This window comes from Triturus cristatus, chromosome 4_1 (assembly GCF_964204655.1).
Source record: "Triturus cristatus chromosome 4_1, aTriCri1.1, whole genome shotgun sequence".
Taxonomy (NCBI): domain Eukaryota; kingdom Metazoa; phylum Chordata; class Amphibia; order Caudata; family Salamandridae; genus Triturus; species Triturus cristatus.
In genome coordinates this window covers 955,643,907-955,663,059 of record NC_140585.1, presented here as the reverse complement: position 1 = coordinate 955,663,059, position 19,153 = coordinate 955,643,907, and the positions used below count along the sequence as shown (strand labels likewise).

The 19,153-nt window shown below is 42.6% G+C and overlaps 1 protein-coding gene across 3 annotated transcripts in view; it reads right to left on the bottom strand.

Moving 5' to 3' along the window:
- Window positions 1-3,258, bottom strand: part of CDK17 (cyclin dependent kinase 17) — a 497,468-nt gene extending 494,210 nt beyond the window's left edge. Inside the window, exon 1 of one of the 3 annotated variants that reach the window (XM_085653837.1) lies at window positions 2,797-3,258. The gene's annotated coding sequence lies outside the window, so the exon portion shown is untranslated. The remainder of the gene's footprint in view (window positions 1-2,796) is intronic. The other 2 variants (XM_085653835.1, XM_085653836.1) reach the window with 2 other exon arrangements.
- Window positions 3,259-19,153: the final 15,895 nt, after the last annotated feature.

The window sequence follows — 19,153 nt, the reverse complement described above, 5'->3', positions numbered from 1 at the left end:
AGTGAAGCAGTTGCCAAAGAAGGGTGCCACACAGATTGCGGTGAGAGTTAACTGGTCAATCGATTTGCTCTTTAAAGGAAAAGCTCCTTTCACGCTAATTCTTTTTTTGGAAGAAGAGTCCTTCTGGGATAGTGATTTAAGGTTGCATGTTACTGAGCCTCCGCGAAATGCATTAAAAAGCTGAATTTTGGAAAGCTGGGATAAAGGACAGTCACAATTTTACTTATGACAGTGAGGTGAAGTAAATGCTGCACATGTTCCCCCATATTTGTTTCCAGTTTAGGCCTCTCGTAGATGATCAGCGGAAGGAAGAGAGCAGAGAAGTCAATAAGCAAAAGCCAAATGAAGGCCTGAATATCCCTATTTCGGATATGGAAGAAATTCTTTTTTTGAAGATTAGAGCAAAATAGAGGACCTCATGATTATCAAAGTAAGGAGATCATGTACTGAGAATTCGGGCATGATGCAATGCTGGTAGGGAATGGAGTTTTGGGTTTGTGATGTACAAAAACGCTTGTTAGCTGCAATCTTGACTCCGAGACAGCGTGTTATCTTCCCTCCTTCAGGCCTACCCTGAGAGATACATCATTCGACCCAATTTTCAGAGAATCAGGGTTTGATCTTTAATACAATCATAACACATTAATACAAAAATATCTTCCTGGCCTGACAAATCAGTGGGATTCTCAAAACAGGTCTATGATTGTTTTTGTTAGACATAACAAACATGCTTTAGTCATAACTCCAGTCTGTTCTGCTACCAAAAACTAAAACTGAAGATAGTTGTTAAAGGGGCAGGAATTAATGCAGGCCAGTAATGGGACCATTAGTGGGGTGCAGTAGTTTAACAGGAAAAAGTTGTAGACAAAAAGCTTCAATTGCACCTTGGCATTTACAAACATGCTTTCTATTTATTGTATGGCAAACTACAACCCAGCACGTATTTATTGCCTCTTAAATAAGGAAGGGCTAAACCTCAACCACAAGCAATGCTTTTCAAATCCAAATAAAGAACATCTCTTTAAACTAAACGAGATAAAGTCCCAGGAAGCTTTTTTTCTTAAAGTTAAAACCCAAACCACAAAAGAGAAACAATCACACATAAACAGCCACAAGCTACCCGTAAATATTTATCTCTGCATGTGGCAATATTTAAAGACTTCTTTTAAAAAATAAACCAGTTTGACATTTTGAAACTGATACTGTTTTGAGTAGGCGATTACCTAATAATATGACTTCCAGTGTGGATGTTTTCCATAATATTTGTTGGTGTTTTTTAATTGCCATTTCAGTATTATACAGCTCCAAGTTATGCACAGTGTCATTGTCCGTTATGATGGTATGCAGTGGCATAACTCTCCACAGTGCAGCCAATAACGCTGAGTCCTTAGGGCATCTGACCCAACAGTGCGAAATACCAAATGTCTTTAAGTCCATTTGAAACCACATAAAAACCAATTAACAAATTGACTTGTATTACCCCCTCCCGTGCTCGTTACATATTTTCACTTTCGGATGATTCAAAATAAATACAAGTTAGCCTCAGCAGTCCGTCTCGGGTCAGTGTCCATCCACTCAATTGTTTTACCTGTGTCTGCAGAGCTATGCTAGCCACGGATTTTAAGCAGACATTGCTTTCAATTTTTGATCTGAAACCACATAGGAATGTTAGAGACAGCTAAATAATGAATTCCTCACACTTACAGCCTAAAACCTAAGCCCTTCCCAATGAAGGGGACTCTGAAATGTAAAACATGGAATTAAACAGCATCGAGAGAGTGAGACAGGGAGGGAGCGAGTCACTGGCATTTCAACAACTGAAGGGAGTTCAACAGTTCAGGGTTGGCAAATATTTAGACACCCTGTGCTACTGTATTCGGTCACAAGTCAGAGTAAACACTGAAAACAAATCTACTGGAAATCAAACAAGAGCGACAACGCGCTGCCTCGGTAAATAAACAGTGTGAAACCAAGCCCGGGCCGAAATGAAACACCTGAGTGTTACTTTCTGCTTGTGACGAGCTGCTGCTGTGTTTTAATTGGGCCGATTTCATTCGGTATTTTGCACTGCTACGTGATGGGTTTTTTTTAAACATTATTTACATAGTCTATTCTGCACCTGCAGGAGAGCTCAGCGTGTAATCTCTGCAAGGATAAAAATGTGTCTTTATGTCTTGCTCTGGGGTTGTTCAGTCAATTGAATTGCACTCGTTAAATCATGTTAATTCGCCTAATAAACCAATATGTGCAAACAAAGTCCCTTCGGCTGACCTTATCAGAAGGAAGGAGGTGAATATCCAAGGTGTTGCCTGGTGACAGTGTCACACCGCAAGCCCTTAGCACATTTACAAAGGGCTAGCATCATAAAGAGTTATTTTTTAATTTGAGGCTCTGGGTGTCGTGTCCACTGTAAACGTCTGATTACAACAAACCGCAGCACCTGACAACATTGGATTTTCACAACTAGAAATATGAAAAGGACTGCGGTCGGAGAATGAATTCGAGGTTTCCGTGCCAGGGCTGCAGCTGCCTGTCAGAGGCGCGCGGCATGCCTCTGTGAAAGAGACGTTTTCAGGATGGTTGGCACACGCCACCAGCCGGATTCCAGGCAGATCCCTTTCCATAGCGCTGCATTTCCTGAGGGCAGTTTCTGGGATGGAGAGATAGGAAAGCCCCCGCCTCCCCCACACGCACACCCCTCCTACGGCGAAGGATTCTGCTTCCCAACACGGGAGACAACACCACGGAGCAATGGACACTGGCAGCGATATTCGAGGAAAACCAAAACAAACTTACCTCTCCCTGTCAGAATCCAGGAGCTTCGGCTCGGGCGTCCCCGTTCCGCGGGGCCGGATGCGGTCCCGGCAGCACCAGGATATTATTGTTTCAAAATCGCAACGACCCCCTTCAGAATGCTTCCCCTCCGCCTCGGCCGCTTCCTTTCCTGTTTACTTTCTGCTTAATTTCTCCTTTGTTGTCAGTCCTTCACGCCTGGGTCGGGTGTCATGTTTTAATTCCGTAAAAGGCTGCTTCAAAACATGGCTCCCAGCTAAGTAAAAAAAAAAACACATACCAGGGCGAAAGAAATGCTCAAGACATGGTTCTTTTCTCTTCCTATGTTTCCAGGGAGGCGAAACAATAAAAAAGATTCCGGGGCCGGGCTGACTGAAAGGCCGCTCGGTGAATAATGCAGGGCCGGGTGCCTGACTGTGTCTACAGATTCACGCCTCCGCCTGCCTGCACAGAGCACACTTTTTTTTTTTTTAACAAACCCTCAACCAGCGCGGTGACAGAACGAGAGAAGGGGGCTGGAGGGAGGCGAGCGCGAGGGGAGCGCAGCTGCGACACCTGCTGTTCTGACGGTGTAAGTTACAGGCTACAGCCGCGAATCCCGCTGCCTGCAGTTGGCATCGGTCTGACAGCCGGATGAACAGAAAGAACCTTGCTTTGGCTAATGCTTTCCGTCGCACAACTAAAACATTTTTCCACATACCATATTTATGCAACATTTTGAGTCTACTGTATATCGATGCAACGTTCAGCATACAAAGCTGCGGAGCAAAAGGGCCTGTTGGAAATAGAGAGGTTCATTTTAATTATACGTATAGGGGCTCTGTCTATGCAAATACCATTCAGGGGCGCAGCTATCAAAACTGCTGCAGGTGCAATGGCACGGTCGTACCCGTGTTATAGTATGCCTGTTTTTCACTGCCTAACAAAAGGTGTGGTCGGTCCAGGTCGCTTGCTTACATCATGGCCAATTTCACGTTTTTTAGCCACTGATGCCAACAAACATTATAACATAAAACGAATAACTACAGCGAGTGCGACGGTAAACAAACCCTTAATAATAAGCACTGAGTGAACACCTGGAATGGAAGACAAGGCAAGCTCTGACTACAGTGAGCCCAACTTGCCTACAGCTGAAGCTTTAGGCTCCCACCTTCCTGACAGGGATGGCTGTGTTTGGGAGCTGAATGGCTTTTAGTTAAAACCGGTAAAGTTCCCTGACACTAGCACTTGCCGCCCATCCCCATGTAATGCCCCAACCTTCCACCACTGCTTGCCTTTCATCCACCCACACTGCCATTGTAAGGCTTGTGGACTTGCTTGTAATGTATGTCTGTGCTCACAAAATCTGCCATGTTAGGTACTGGTAATCTTGATTACTCCGAGTCCTGGCCTTCCTCGTCCGTCCTTACAACATGAGCATTCGCTCTTGTTCACAGACTTTTATACCCAAGCCAGTTTATCAAATTCCCACCCCTGGAATATGTCTTTCCCTTTTATGCTACACTTTTCATGGATTCCTAAGTGTTGAAGCCTCACATCTTCTTTTCCTGTAGTTTCCAAGCACCTAAAAAACATTTAAAGCCAAACAAAATGTATCCCAAAGGTATTGAATGGATTGGAATCCTGGACTGTGATGAGGAAGACCAGGACTCAGAGTAATGAAGATGAACAGTTCAAAGCTCAACACGAAGGGGAGGATCAAGGCAAAAAGTCCTGCACCACTCAATATTCCTTATCTAGGCTGTATTTCCTATTTTGAGATTGGTGCAAAGGGCCTGGGACAATTTCTTGAGATGAAGTGTTTATAAATGTGATCAGGTCGAATTGCAGAACAAGTCAATATACGATAGTTCACACAAACCCCGAGGATCAAACCCCGAAATCTGAGGGCACCCGAATAGCACGTATAGTTCTTTAGCAGCAGTAATGTGGGAAATGTATCTCCTGTGCTTCCATGAGGTCGTCTGGTTCAAATAGAAAAGATAGATAAACACTTCATCTCAAAAAATTCTTGATTATAGCAATCCCTGAAAAAGTCTGCATGAGGACGAATCGTGTCAGCGATCTTGAATTTTAAGAATTTGTCTATGAATAAAGAATAAAATAACTTTTGTACCTACAATCAAAATCTACCAGTGCCTTTCTTTTTATTGGGTTGATCTTGACGGACTGCTTTTTCTTGCATTGTGATTATCGAAAATGAACAGTAATTAACATGGCCATTACCTCCTTGTCCATCTTCTTCCTCCCACTCCTTACATCTTAAGCTCATACACAAGCCAAATAATTCAGCTTCAACTCCTCAATTCACAGATATACTTGACATACATTGTATGTCAGTCAATTTGATATTTTTTGATACCATTACTGTTTTAATACTGATTCCAAAAGACAAGAAGCAAAAGAAGGGGGAACACTTACTCTCAATTGAAGTCTTTAGTGCCTCATAAACATCGTAGAGACGACCATGTGGCCACACTACAAATGTCAGCCAATGAGGTTCCTTTCATTGATACCAAAAATAGAGGCTCCACTCGTCGACCTTCCCTGAACTTGAGCTGAGAGGGACTTTCCTTGTTCATCATAGGCAGTTACGAAGGCTTGCATCAGCGACCCAGTAAGAGTTCAGAGGGTTGTAAATCTTGACTCGAAACAACAAACATAACAAACAAAAAGTCAACCTTTCTACAGGGTTCTGTCCTAGAAATTTCCAAAGCTCTATGGACATTTAGGCTATGCAGTAACTTTTCCTCCGGTGAGGATGGCAAAAACAAAAAAACTGTCAACACCAAATCACTACGACAATGAAAAGACGATGGTTCTTTTGGAACAAAATCAGGACTTGGACTCAAGACTCAAAATTACCTTGTTTGAAAAACCTTTATGAAGCGTTCTGAATGTAAAAGTGCTGCAGTTCACCAATTATTATTAATATAGAGCTCACCCTGTAGTGATGAGCGGGGCTAGGACCTGGGGCCAACCTGGATCTGAGTTCCCCCCTGCTCTTGCGACTCTTGGCAAAGGGAAGGGGAGGGTGAGAATTGGCTCGGGTCGCGCTTCCTGTCTCCCATCCTGCAGGTCGTGGGGCAGGTGACAGAAAGCAGGAAATTAAGTGCATGATTGTCACTTCACTTCCGCCCCTGTCATGGGCGATGGTGTGGGGTCTATTTAGCCCAGGCTCAACCAGGCCTTCTCCTTTCACTTTACCATCGGGACAACAGGACTATGGCTGAGGTTTGCAGACTGCACAAACGGGAGGAACGCAGCAACTCTGCCTGACGGAGTATTGAGACCCTTTCAGGCTTCCTGGTCCAATGGAGTAATTCATCTTGGAGAATAAATCTGACCCGGGCTCCGACAGAGTAATTTGGGCATTGTAGTGCGGCCTGGAATTTTGGCCAGCGCAGGCTGTTGCAATTGCGGCCACACTGCGTAACCATAGATGCAGCTAGGGGTCTACCTCCAACCCTAGCGACAATCAAGGAACAACTGCAGCCTCGTCACCCCAGCAGGACTCATCACTCTCAGGCTGTAGTAAAAACCCAAATAAATTATGACATGCCGTTCGGAAATTCTACCTGAAGGTCAAACTTGACGTTTAGTTCGATAATGTCCAGAGATCCAGGGGAATCCTTATGTTAAAGATGCATGTTTCGTCATCAGACTAGCTCCTTCCTGGGTGGGTGCTGCACTACTCAGCGGGCTCCCAGGAACTGGACTCTCTGTCAAAGATTCTTTTTTCTCCCTCTGGTCTGATGTTAGCCTGAGCTCTGGCCACTGCCCTAGCTGGGTGATTGTGGGATTAGGTAGTAGACTGGGTGAAGAAGAAATTAAAATTGACTATGGGCACTCCCTTTGGCAATATTTAGTCTTTGCGAGTATCTGGGACAAGATTAAAACCACTGAGGCATACCTACAAGAATTCACCCAAAACAGCTTGAACATGGGCCGAATCACGTGTCACAGGAGCACTTCACAAAGTCACGGTGGTGACCTCTGAAGGCACAATGGCCAGTCAGCCAGTAAGAACTGCATGGGTCCAGCTGTCCCACCTGTGGTCTTTCTTTGTGCTGGATTGACATGTTCACATCATACAAACTTGTCAGAGAAATCATGGGCGCCATATTGGATGGGTCTCAAGCTAGAGATTCACATTACTATTTAAAAGAAGGGCATACATTCCAAAATCACTACCAAGCACTTCGGAAAGAAAAAGGAAAGAAACAAATATGAAGTCCCAAATTGAGGTGGTATATTCAGGGAACCTGTGCAATGAATAACGTGGGCAGACAAAAGTGCTAGAAGAAAATGTGAACTACATAGGAGAGATCATTGCACCATGGGGTTATGAGGGTAACTGCGCATCACAACAAATGTTCATAAAAAATCCTTGCTCTCACCTGAGGGCAATCCACTGCTCATTTTGTGTTGTATGTCCTAAAGTCTTTTCATTGTTTTTTCACGTGTCCTGCCTGGCCTGCTGTTTGTATGTACACTTTTCACATTGTAGCAACTTGTCATATCCAATAATAGCATGAGCATGTCTACCATTAGGAGACACAAGCAAGCAGTGTGCAAAGCTTGAGGAGCACCTTACCATGTATTATGAAAACCGGTTTGCCTAATGTCTTTCTATATTCTTTGTTATATCTAGGTTGGATAATCATTTTATAAAGGTATTTTCCAATAGAGGAGTACCTGGCACTACATATCACATCCTACGTGTGGGGTAGGGATCTTTTCTAGGTTCTGAGAAAGCTTCGAGGATCTGACTTGATCATTAGGCATAAAACATGTTGACCTGACCGCACCCATTCATCCAGGCTATCTTGGTCCATTGAACCCTTATGAAAGGAAAGCCTCCCTTCATTGTTTTTAACCCTGACAAGGGAACCACCATATTAAACATAACTTGGTATCCCTTAGACAGTTTTAATTTTACTTCACCTCACTTTCTACACTCACTCTACATGTTTAAAGCCCTTACACACATACTTCATTACAGCTAAAAATAAAAAGATCTCCAACAAATAGACCCTTCGAAGGCCTATAGGGCATTGCAGCGCCGGCCCTACGAGGAACACACCCTAAGATGAAGCATGACATCCTTCTGGATGTGTGAGGGCACCAAGAAATAATCACTAGGATCTCCAAGGATTTGTCAACCGCTCCTTTTCCTTTCTTCTTTCTTTCCTTCCACTATAGGAACAGTACCTCCATGCATTAGTGTTAAAGTGTGTCAGAGCATGGGTACTGGACCTTTATATGCTCCCAGTCCCCCCTTCTTTTGTATATAGTTCAAGTATGGCCGCACATCCAAGGGACATTTATTATCTCTTTTACACTCCTTACTTATTGTCACACAACAGGAAAGGCACACCCTCCTTCAATAATGGATGATAACCAGGGTCTTAACTACAGTGAGGATAAGATCCCTAAAACAACCTCCTTACTGGGGGCAGATGGTAGCACCCCAACCAGTACCAATCAAGATGACTGGAACTCAATTACAGCTTAAAAAAAGCAGCAGGTCAAGATAGCCATGCATGGGGCCATCATGACGGAGTACTTAAGAGCCAAAATAGCACCCAATGGGCTCCTAGTGACCACTGCACCACACCTCTTCCTAGAAGACATTGTGTTCTGATGGGAATGGTCACAAATCGCATGGAAATGCACACACGACTTGCTCATTTTTTATTATTAACACCGCCAAACGTCTGTCCGAGGCAGTCATAATAAAGATCAATATATCGGAGAATACTCTAAAGACTGGGATCAGGATAACAGCTTTCAAGTCACAGTTAGCAGAAATATACACACAAATGTAGGAGCACAAAGACTACCCCATGCAGCAAAAGATATCCAAGCTGCAGAAGGTTTTACCATACTCAAAAGAGGATTGCGAATCCTCCTTCGGGGAGCTCTCTTCAGAAGATGGATCGACCATCTCCTGCAAGATGCACTTCTCTTCCAACAGGTTTTCCTGCAACGATAGCATGGGCAGTAACAATAGCTCTTGAGGAGCCCCTCCTCCACCACCACCGTTGTATGGATACCTAATGACTCCATTCACAAGAAACTCACAGATGTGGCACCCCGGCTTCCAGATGCCCCCCTGAACCACTACAACCTTACTTTCAACAACCTTTCCCCAAAATCTTTTTAGGCAGCGGCTGGAGCAGAGGAAGAAGAGGAGGAAACATACAAGTTCACTGGCAACAACAAGGAACTCAAATACAATCCAGGAGCCAGACAGGAAAAAAACCCTAGTGATCAACTTCTCAGACAGGATTCTGACAGAAGATGATGTACTACACAAAGGTTTAGGATTTTAACCTAACCCCACGGGAAGCCAAATCCTGTTAAACGAGTGAACTCCATCAATTATTTCGTTAAATCCACCTTCGAGCATTTTTTCAGGATAAAACCAACCCTGACCGTGAGGATTCAGGACTACGTAATCCGTCCAGATTTACACCTACAACTGCAATGACACCAAGTGAAGTCCTCAATTTTGAAAAAGATGTACTGAAACAAGTAGCGCAGATACAGTCCCCCAAACCTTTTGACATGTCATCCAGACAACGTAAAGCAATGACTATACCCTCACGGAAGATCCCACTATAACGTTAAAACCAGCAGATAAAGGTGATGAAATAGTTGTGATAAACACAGTAGACTATGGTCAGGAATGCCTACGCCAATTGGCGAATGGAAGATGCTACCACCCTCTAGAATCAGATCCCAACGAAGACCTGATGAAATATATCCACTCCCTGAAAACGACTGAAGTGGCCCAACACTGAATCACCAAACATGAAGCAGACTTCACCTAGGGTCCCCTACTTCTACGTATTACCCAAAATACACAAAGGGACCGTTCCTCTCCCTGGAAGACTGATTGCCCAATATAGGTTTCTTATAGGAACCATTGAGTAAGTTCTGTGAGCACTATCTACAACCATTAGTCTCAAAGACCCTTCCTTTCTGAAAGAAAATAGGTATATACCAACAACCCCAAGACGCAGCCATTGAAGTTGTAGAGACCAGCCTCAGAGCGCAGACCTGGACAGCAGCAACTCTCAGTGACTTGATTGTGGAATGCATCACCATTGCACTCAAACACAACATTTTCAAATTCAAAACCCAGATCTACCACCAGATACAAGGGACATCTATGGGGATCACATTTCCCTCCAGCCTGGCCTGCTTGTATATGACTAGCTTTGAAGAACAACACCACTTCACTGAACTTAACCCCTTTAAAGAAAACATCCTGTTGTAGCGATGGTACATAGATGACATCCTTATCTTCTGGAAAGGCAACACCACTGAGTGCCGGGAGTTCTGCCTCTGGATTGATTCTCTGAACCCATTTCTGAGATTCACCCAGTCCATCTCAGAGAATTGGATACCATTTCTGGTATTACATATCTCCATCAATGAAGGGATCCTGTCTACTAACACCTACAAGAAAAACAGACTGCAACAGTCTGCTTCTGTGCGACAGACACCATACCAAAGCCCTACGGAAATATCAACCGCAAGGACAGTTCCTCTGTCTTTGGGGGAACTGCAACACCTTGAAAGGCTATGATGTTCAGGCCAAAACACTGAGGACAAATCTTTCATCCCATAATTATCCTTCTAGAATCATCAACCAGGCCCAAAAGAGAGCACGGAACAACCATCGGAAAGCCCTCCTTAAGATCAACTCCTGACCCACTAAAGATGTTCTAACCTGCATGACCACCTTCACTCGGAACTCCAATCAGACCCAACGCATCGAAAGAATCTTCTGGTACACTCCAGACCCTGCATCAAGCAGATACTCAAACAGAATACTCTTTGGACCCAACCACTTGTCACAGGTCATTATCTCTGTAGGTCCTGTTGGGTTTGCCATCCAACCAAACACACCAAAGAGATCCCACTTGGTCCAGAGTGGAGTTGGACACAAACAAATCAAACTAGTTGTAACACAAAAATAGGTGTCTACCTCATAACCTGACCCTGTGACCTTCATTACGTGGGTATGACCACAAGACCTGTAAAAACGAGGATAATGGAACACCATAGAAATATTCGCTGCAGAGGCAGCACCACCAAAAGTTGTAACCACTTCTGTGATTCTAATCACTCACCAGACAATCTGAGGTGGACCATTTTGGAGGCCAATAACTTGTGGAGCAACATGACACTTTTTAGAAAAGAGCAACAATGTATCTTTTGCCACTCCACCACTACGAAACGTCTGAACAATGAGATTCCATAGTGGGAGGTGTGACTATCCACTTGTATCTCAACCATGCCAAATTAACTACACTTTCTGCTGAGAATAGACGACCCCTTGTGCTATAACCACTGTATATTTTGTTTATCCGACCCATCCTTAAGGTCACACCTTTGAAGCCATACTTTGGTCTGTTTTTGACCAGATCACCCCTTTTTAAACATGTGTTCATATTCATTCCATGACTTTATTCGGATATAAACATATACATAAAAGAACAAACTCATTACAATATTAAAAACATACAAATTTGTGATATGTTAAAAAGGAAGCACATAACAGTTTAATACAATGCAGAGCTATTAAAATACAGCCCTTCGGTATTCATCGACATACTAACTCAAACAGCAGTTTTCAGAAAGGCCCCACACAAATTATTGACTCGTCCTCTCCCAATTTGAGAAGGGTCCTATATGCTTCTCTATGATCTACATAGAAACACCTCTTAAAAAAAGGAAGTTGGAACAATTTTGTATATTTCATATAGTACTTGCAAAAAACATAAGAAGTGTAATAGAGTTTGGCCTGAGCACCCATCGCATGGACAGGGAGCAAGATCAAGGTTAGCTTGAAAGCCCAGGGGGAAGCATAATAAGTACTTTACAGTACCTACCCCGTCAACAAAAGAAGAGACTACACTCCCAGTGGCCCATAGGCTTAGTCAGGTAGCCAGCCAGTAGATGGTCATTCTCAATATTGAAAAGCAAGGCCACACTAGGTTTACTGGTCTCTTTGGTACACGCCAACGCATATACACAATGTTCAGATGCAGGGCCCGGTAGCTAGTTAGAGGATTTATGGCTGACACTGATGAATATTCACCACTACCATATATTATGGATATTTACTCGCATTGACCTGATGACGAACTTGAACCATTATTTCAGGATTTGGAACAGTATTTTTGCATTACTTCGATTTGGAATGAGATTTTGATACATTGCCCTGAGGAAGTCCATGACTTATTGTCTGCTGGACGAAACACGTGTTGGCATCTACTGTGGTTCGAAGACTTGTTTGAAATATGAACACAACACTGGACAGACAAAGCCTGAAATAAATTAAAGAAGAATCTAATCAAGACTGGCATTTGGACTTTACTTATTGTTTGGATTTACTTACCTGTGCTCGGATTACCTATTATTGTATACTGGTCTCTTTGGCCTGTCTATCCTCGCAAAAGCACTTGTACAGGGCCTCCCAAAGCTCCTTTTTACTTATAGTTTCAAGATCATTAGGTTTATCAAAAACATGTCCATGGCTAATCCCGCATAAGCTGGTTCTCACCCCTGCTAACCATGGAATATCCATACCTTTCTCACATTTAAGGCAATCTTCTATAATAACTCTGGTAAGGGCCGCCGCCTTATATTTCCATATAGCTAGCCAAAATAAAGCAGGGCGGGCTCTAATATAATCTTCAACATAGTGTAATTTTACTTTACTGTGACACACATATTGGGGTGAAGAGATTGTGGCACCAAGGAGCTTGTGGCAGAACCTGACGTCTTCATTCTGGATAGTACAACAATTGGAAATGCCCCAAACCTCTGCCCCGTAGGTTGCTGTTGGTGTACACTGAGCTTTAACATTTTTTAAAATAGGTAAGATGAATTAGAGAACTTATTCCTGCAGTAGACAGTATGGTCCGACCACAGACCGTTAGCAGCAAAAACCAGTCCCAGATAAGGAAAAGTGTTTGTGCTTTATAAACTTTGATTGCCAACAGAGAGGACATTTATCATATGCTTTCTCGGTCCACAGGCCATGATAATAGATTGTGTAAAATTAGTGCGTAAATCTAAAGAGGCCATAAAAGCCACAAAGCTCCATACTAAAAGGTGCAAGGCTTTTGGTCTGCATCATATGCATATAATAGTGATGGGATGATACAGCTGTTAATTCTTGGGATGTCTTTAGTAAGGGTTGTTAAAAACACATGTAAATTATTAATATAGAGAATAAAAAGTAATGGGGCTAAAACACACCCTTGTCTTACCCCTCTAAAAACACCAATATTATGAGAGACTTCCCCATGTGTGTTAATTCTAATGCTGGCCTTCATGTCTCTGTGTAAATAGGCTAAAAAAAAGCACTAGTGTCTCATCCATACCACTCCCTAAAAGGATAGACCACAGCCATGACCGATTGACATAGTCAAACGCTGAGGTCAAATACATGAACGCCAAATATATCTGTGAGTGTTGGGCAATACTATATTTCCCAATTATTAAGTTTATATTGAGATACTGTTCTATTGTGCCCACATTGTTTCTGAAGCCATGATGACAGAGGTGCAGAATGGAATTCTCCTCAGGCCTGTCTTTAATCTTGTGGTACAGGACCTACCCAAGATTTTCAGTGTGGTGTCTATTAAAGAAATGGGCCTGTAGCAACCAGACTGGGAGTGGTATCCTTTTTACAAATTGGTACAATGACAGAGGTTGACCATGTGCTTGGTAATGAGGAGCAAACTAGGTCATTAAAAACATTAAGCAATAGCGGGGCCAAAATATCTGGTTTCTGTTTAATGAGATCTATTGGCACCCCATCAGGTCCCGGAGCCTTATTGCCCATACTCTGATTTATGGCTTCCTCCACTTCGGCCAGAGACATCATTACTCCCTGGGCTGCTGGGATATCTAATTATCATGAGACGAAGCCGCGTGTATATCTGAAAAAAGTGCCTCCCATGCTTCACTAGTTATATTGCAACTAATTGGTGTTAACATCTGGCCCATCGCTTGCATATCTTTTATAGCTGCCCAAAAAAGTTTATTGTTCTTTTGGCTTGCCGTATTGGCAAGCAAATTCTATTGTTGGACCAAAACCCCTTCCTTCCTTAATGAGGTAACCAGCTTATATTTTTTCACTAATGAGGTCACTGCTTGCAGGCTCCTGGGCTTGGCCCCAAGGGCCAGTCGCAACTGTTGGTTCACTAATTAGCATTCGTGATTCAACCATCCAGAGCTGTGAGGGATTGATTGGACAGGTTTAATTAATTCCATTTTAACATTCAGACAGAGATCAGAGAATGCAGAGATTACATCAGGATTGGGCTCGTGCACTGTCAAACAAATCTCGAACAGTGCGAGGTTCTCCCTGACCACTTTGTGAAATAATTGGGCAGGGTCAACTCCTCGCCACACCAATCGTAAATTATCTGTAGAGGGTTCCAAGTTCATTGCACCACATTCAGTTTTGTACTCAGGCTTCGTGGACAATTTGAGTGCCACTTCAATTGGGCTGTGATCCTCATGGTACATTACAATAACTTTACCATACAATAAAAATTCCTCTAAATTCGAAGAGATGAAAACATAATCGATTATGGTAGCGCAACTCCTACTCTAAACATAGGTTGTATTATATCATTATTGTTAAAAGCAGCGACGTCCATAATATTACTCAGATTGTGTGATGTCAAATGTTCCATCAGCTCTGTGCCCCTATTGCGGGCTTGAGCTCTGCTGAGGTGACTTACCAAAAAAAGGGTCTTGGGGGGCCAGCTTAGCATTAAAATTACCTCCCAGGCATATACCAACTAGGTTAGTATTCACGTCCTTCGAATTTCTAAGGGCAGTAATGTAATCAAAAAGACCAATTAATTTAGAGTTAGGTTTTGTATAAAAATCGTTATTATAAAAATTAATCAGGTATAAGGCCATTCCCCTTTTGAATCTTATAACCTGGGAGTTATCATTATGAGTTAGTATGGCCTTGACACAGCCAAAGAAGGTCTACAAAAGTTTATTACAATGCAATCCCCTTCGATGTTTTTAGCTGAGCCACCAACCTACCCCATTCTTCGTACCATAATTATCTTTTTCATATTCATGACGTTAAACAGTTTGTTCTTGTATAGCCAGTCAGCACATTTGTTACGCATCTCTCCCCAGGATTTGTTATAATGTGCCTTAAGTGGAGGCACTCCTGCCAACACCAGGACATAAGGCCAGGCATCTGGAGGCAAATTCCGCACATCCGTGTTGATTATTTTTTTTAAAAAAACTGATTTTATTCATCAAATGACCAATATATTTCAGAGCACTGTAACCCAGCAACTCATGCATACAGAATGGACAATAAATTGACTTTGACAATTTCAACTAGAATAGAGGACAAATGAAGAGCAATACAGTTGAAATATTTTAACAAACAAAAAGATCAAACAAACCCCAAAACCCACCCCCCATCGCACTCACGCCTACCCCAAACAGCACCATATATGAATAGACTTGTTCATTCAGACACACTATATCTGTAACTAAGGAGCAATGTTGCATGTCAATTACGCGGGGAGGGTCACCGAGTCCGCGGGCTTGGCCACTGAAACCGGTTCCAACTCCAGATCCGTGCTGATTTTAAAACTAGTCTAATTTGGGGAGTGATGGGTAGCACCAGTGCTCTTACCAGGATGTTCTGGAAAATAATTAGGTGTAGAGTTAGGTTTAGTTTTTGAGCCATTCTGAACTAAAGTGTGCAGACGTTCACTACTTTTGGAGTTATGTGTTACCATGGCCTTCGGGGGCTGTCGATCAATCAATTGTGTACATCTGTTAGATTGAAATTCAGTTGAAGGACTGTCCAGTAGACAATAATCCCCATTGGCTAAACTCCTTGGGGCTAAAACACTTGTCTGGTGATTACCCCCACCCGCCATAGAATCGATATTAGCAGCCATTACCCAATTACAAAACCTGCCCATTAGAGTCTCTAGGCGATCTAGGCGATCTAACAGAGGATTGAGTTTCTTATCTATTAAATCACCAACTGAGGAGAATAATATGTTGATAAGGGACTGCTCTATGTCAAATATCTCAGGTGCAGCTTCAATCTGGGTGTAAGAGGAATGGGTAGCATCATCATTTGATGGATTTGCCATGGATTGTGGGCTAGTTAATGGCTGTATCCAGGAAGTTAAGTTACTTCGTGGTGCACCAGAGTGTGGGGGCTGCTTCCTTTTAGTACAAGTGGGCTTTCCTGATGGTCTTTTGCGTTTTGCAGCCACAGTCGCCATGGGGGCAGTCGTGATATGTTGATTCATGAGGGGGCCACACCCAAAACTATCAGTGTCACTAGTAGGGAGTTCAAGACCAGCTCAGGACCAGCCATGGTATGCAAGGAGTGGTTCTGTCGGGAGAGTGACAAATTCTTTGTTCAATCTAATTAATATATCTTGAACATTCAATTTTGGGTAGCAAACATTCCAAACTTTATGAAAGCTACTGGTTCAACAACACTTTTCAAGAACCAAATTGAAATCCGCGTAACACACCACAAAGACAAAATATTTTTGGGGTCAAAAATGACGATTGGATTGTATGGGTATTATGTACACATATTAATGAATGTGGCTGTCAATAAAACAATACAATACACGGCGATAAAGTGATTGAAGTGCAGGAAAGGTGACTAGTGGTGATAACATATACTATACAAATAGGTGACACATAAGGCAACTAACTGTTATGTTGTACTGTCCATTCTTCAATGCATGAATACACGACCCAAGTGTGACTTTATATTGAGGTCAGGGAAGCTGCATGGACTAATGTGACTGCAACGTCGACGTTTCGACCCTGGGCTGAAGCGCAGCTTAATATGCGTCAGAGGCGGGTCTTCATCAGGACTGGGGGGTAGGAAAACCAATTGTTGACAGCCGCAAGGAGTAAATGCCAGGGATCCTATGAGGTAACTGGTTTCCGATCCGAATAGATTCCAATTTCGAAGAGCTGGTAGACCAACACCAGGAGGTTGTGGTCTGAAAAAGCGCTGTTCACTCATGCGTGCTCCGCCAGCCGGTTGGAAACGAGTCAAATAATGATTTAAAACAGCAAGCAATCGTAACAATATGGAAATACGTGACCTATTCAGTCTGCTTCTGCTCTGCTAATGAAGGATTCATTAGCAGAGCAGAAGCAGACTGAGTGAACATCGCTTCCGCCCAGGGTCCACCACCGCATCAAGCCTGCCTGTGCCTGCATCCAAAGTCTGTGTCGGGCACGATCGTGGCACCACAATGAGAAAGGAACAGGATCCATCGTGCGTGAATGTCTGTGATTTCCACACCTCGTGGACTTAAGGAAACCAAGATTTCTGTGATATGTCCAAACCTCAACCTTATGTTTGGATCCTTCAAAATAATGCCTCCAATAGCTAAAATCTGTGATGGCTAATATTTTATGGTTGTATATAGTATAATACTATTCAGTTTCTATTAAGGTTTAGGAATAAAAACCCACTGACTGTAAGGTCTCTATGTCTTGTTGCTCCAATGCCTGTGGTGGAAGCACTGGTTTCTACAGTAAATGCAGGGACACGTTTGGATGATGTAAGACTGGAGCTAAAGTGAAGGCTTTTTCCCAGGGTTATGAATGCTTCCTCTTGTTCCACACCTCAGAAAAAGAACCCCCTCCTTTTGAGTTAGACTTGGTATGGGGGAATTGCTGGTGGAAAAAGATTGAATGAATTGTCTATAGACGTTAGAAAACCACACAAAATGTTGCATTTCCTTTATATTCTGGGGTGTAATCCATTCTGTAATTGCCTTCAATTTCTCCTTGTCCTGGCCTATGCCCTCAGGTGAGGTAACATAACCCAAAGAAGTCAATAAGGAAGCTCCAAACACATTTTGGATGTTTTAGTCTTTGCAGAGTTGCCTTTATATGTTGTCTGTGTTCTGGTAGGGAAAATGTCACGAAGTATGTCATTGATAAAGTCGGTGGAGGTGGTAGGGGATTGCAAAGACAAAGGCATAACTAAGTAGGCATAATTGCAATACTTATTGGTAAATACTCTCTTCCATTCATCTCCTTTGTGTATTCGGATCAGATTCTAGGTAGCTCAAAGGTCCAAATTTGTGAAGTACTTTGCAGAAAGAAGTTAATTGAATAACACAGAGATGAGTGGTAGTGGATGTTTACTTTGGATGGTTATAGAGTTCAATTCTCTGTAGACATGCATAGTATCTTACTTGTTCAAGGATGCCTTAAATTGGGCCACACCATTGATATTAAGAAATGACCCATGCTTATTAAACTATGAGAATTCTTACTCAAGTCCAGGAAGGAGGTTGGTTGAGAGACGACAGACTAAAGAAGTGGTCCCTCAAGAGTTATTATCATTATTTCAGCATTCTGAAGAGTTAATATCATATATGACTCTGTTCAAACGGAATTTATTAGAGGCTTTGTGGACAAATGAAGCAGCTGCTGCATGTTTTTTTTATCATGGATTGAGACAGGTTCTCAAGAATACAGTATCTACAGTAGTTCAAAGTCCTACTTCTATGGCTGCTCTTATTGATTTGGTTCTGCAGATTGACCAAAAATTAACTAATCATAGGAAAGAAAGGATACAGGAGAGTTGATGCTTCAATATAATTTCCTACTCTTTTTTTTTTTTTTACGTCTAATAGTACTTGTCCTCCAGTTCCTGAATGTTCAGCACAAGAGCCAATGCAAAATCCATACTCTTAGAAGACTCTCTTCTGAGCAAAAGGAACATTAATGAAAGAATCAACTTTACCTCTATCGTGGTCAGTCAGGGTATTTTGCCCAGTCACTGCCCTCAATGAACAGAAAACATCCGTCATGTTTTAACTGTATTTTTATTTTGGTTAACAAACATATACCATCACCTACAACTATCTGGCCGGCGAGCAATGCAAAGTAAGTAAAGACAAATTATATAACAAAAGACCTGTGACCACCCTACCTGCCCTCTCCCCCCACAAGTGGTCTACTGACCAGTATTGGTGGGATAATTTTCAAATCTAAAATGTCTTTGTGTAATGTTATGAGGATTCGTTCTGAGTCACAATTCCTTTAGTTTCACCAGGGTAAAAGTTGAGAAACCTCTACTGGAATAAAGCTTACTGCTCTAAGATAGCATGGACATGTAAGCTCCCTAAATTCGTGAGCCAGGTTTTGTATATATATGTTTTCCAATATGTTTCATATCAGGGTTATGCACACAGAGAGGGATAGTTGTCTTGCTCCAGAGTGCTAGGAAGCACTGTATTCATCTATTATGGCCATGGCTAGTTGCTTACCCTTGGGT